Source organism: Mercurialis annua (genome assembly GCF_937616625.2).
Source record: "Mercurialis annua linkage group LG4 unlocalized genomic scaffold, ddMerAnnu1.2 SUPER_6_unloc_1, whole genome shotgun sequence".
In the NCBI taxonomy this organism is placed as follows: Eukaryota; Viridiplantae; Streptophyta; class Magnoliopsida; order Malpighiales; family Euphorbiaceae; genus Mercurialis; species Mercurialis annua.
This window is the reverse complement of record NW_026605938.1, coordinates 130,001-132,500: the sequence shown is the minus strand read 5'-3', so window position 1 is coordinate 132,500 and position 2,500 is coordinate 130,001.

Below are 2,500 nucleotides of genomic sequence, written 5' to 3'. Positions count from 1 at the left end.
CGTCGGATCCATCCTCAACATTAAAAATGCATCGTCGTAAAGGATCCAGACTCGCCGCGCGCCGACTTCCTCGGCATTTAAAATGCGTCGTCGAAAAGTCATGGAACGCGGCTCGTCGCATGCCTCGGCATTGAAAATGCGTCCCTCGGCAAGCACACACACGTCGTAAAATAGCATACAACGTGACACCATAAGCTATACATTCACCGAGATTCATTTCGGCAAATGCTCGCCTAGGTTTCCGTCAAAAAATACCAACAACCTACACCTCGGGGGCCGGGCCCCCCCGAATCCGAAAATATTTTTTCCAACACCGAAACGGGTCGACGAGTTTTTTTTTCCTTCCCTCGTCAGTGCCATAGGTGCGCCAAAAGGCGCGCACCAAAAGCCTTCGGCAGTTGGTGCAGGGAGGTGAGGCATAGTGCACCCCCCTAAAGAGCTCTTAGGACTTTTTTTGGACTGACAGGAGGAAATATCACATGTGCCCAGCAACCCCCCCCCCCATTTTTAAAAATCGGCATGGAATTTTGATCTGAAATTTTGGAAATATGTTTATATATACCCAAACCTGCATAATAACAAATATCAGAATTTTTCGAGTCCCGGAAGTATTTTATTTTATTTATTTATCGTTTTACCTTCGGAAATTCATAACCGGCAAAAAAAAATTCCAAAAATCACCAAACTTCTTTCTAAATTCCTCATTTAATATATATTAACTACTGTATGAATATTGTTCGAGGAAAGTATTATAGAATTTCACTTAGTGCAAGACATATACATTTTTACACAGAGCAGAGGTTCATTCGGCTGGGAAGCAAAACCAGCAGAGGTTCATACGGCTGGGGAATGTATGCAAGGCATGCCAAGGCATGCCGAAGGGCCTGCTGAAGCCCAGCCGAGAGGCTGCCGAAGGGCTGCCGAAGCCCTGCCGAAGGGCTGCCGAAGCCCTGCCGAAGCCCTGCCGATGCCCTGCCGAAGCCCTGCCGATGCCCAAGGGCTGCCCATGCGCTGCCGAAGGGCTGCCGAAGCCCTGCCGAAGCCCAGCCGAAGGGCTGCCGAAGGGCTGCCCATGCGCTGCCCATGCGCTGCCGAAGGGCTGCCGAAGCCCTGCCGAAGGGCTGCCGAAGGGCTGCCGATTGGCTGCCGATGGGCTGCCCATGCGCTGCCGAAGGGCTGCCGAAGCCCTGCCGAAGGGCTGCCGAAGGGCTGCCGAAGGGCTGCCGATGCCCAAGGGCTGCCCATGCGCTGCCGAAGGGCTGCCGAAGCCCTGCCGAAGGGCTGCCGAAGGGCTGCCGAAAGGCTGCCGATGCCCAAGGCCTGCCGAAGGGCTGCCGAAGGGCTGCCCGAAGGGCTGCCGAAGCCCTGCCGAAGCCCTGCCGAAGCCCTGCCGAAGGGCTGCCGAAGCCCTGCCGAAGGGCTGCCGAAAGGCTGCCGAAGCCCAGCCGATGCCCAAGGGCTGCCGAAGCCCTGCCGATGCCCAAGGGCTGCCGAAGGGCTGCCGAAGGGCTGCCGAAGGGCTGCCCATCGCGCTGCCGCCGAAGGGCTGCCGAAGGGCTGCCCAATGCGCTGCCGAAGGGCTGCCGGTGCGCTGCCGATGCGCCTTGCCGAAAGGCTGCCGAAGCCCAGCCGAAAGGCTGCCGATGCCCAAGGGCCGCCGCTGGGCTGGCGAAGGCCTGCCGACCGGCTGCCGAAGGTCCTTCCGATGGACATGCGAGGGCCTTCGGAGGGACGTCGGCGGGCCTTTCCGAGGGTCTTCGAGGCCACACACGCGCTCGCGTCTCGCGCCGAGCTGCCGAGTGCCCGAGTGCCCGCCACCCCGCACCCGGTCCCCCGCACCCGCACCCCGCACCCGGTCATTAGATTAATGCACGGGGGGGGGGATTTTCCGCAATTCCGAGCATTTCGACGCAATTTTCCGGCCGGGGCATTTTTCCGCGATTCGCCGCAGTTTTTCCGGGCGGGGGCATATCCGTAATTATTCGGGGGCATTTCCGTAATTTTGCCAGGCAGGGATTTTTCCGCAATTTCCAGCATTTTTCGCATAGCGCGCGCGCGCGCCGCTTGCACCGCGGACGAGGGCTTGCGGCAAGCCCGCGGGGGGTGAGGAATGGTGCACCCCCCCTAAAGAGCTCTTAGGACTTTTTTTGGACTGCCAGGAGGAAATATCACATGTGCCCCAGCAACCCCCCCCCCCCCCATTTTTAAAAATCGGCATGGAATTTTGATCTGAAATTTTGGAAATATGTTTATATATATCCAAACCCGCATAATAACAAATACCGAAATTTTTCGAGCCCCGGAGGTATTTTTTTTAATTTTTTAATCGTTTTACCTTCGGAAATTCATAACCGGCAAAATATATGTCCAAAAATCACCAAACTTCTTTGCAAAATCCCCTTTCAATGTATACTAACTACTCGCAAATTATTGTCCGGGACATTTTGCTTCCAATTTTATTTTGCTCGGGGACACTATCATTTTGTGCACTTTTGCCGCA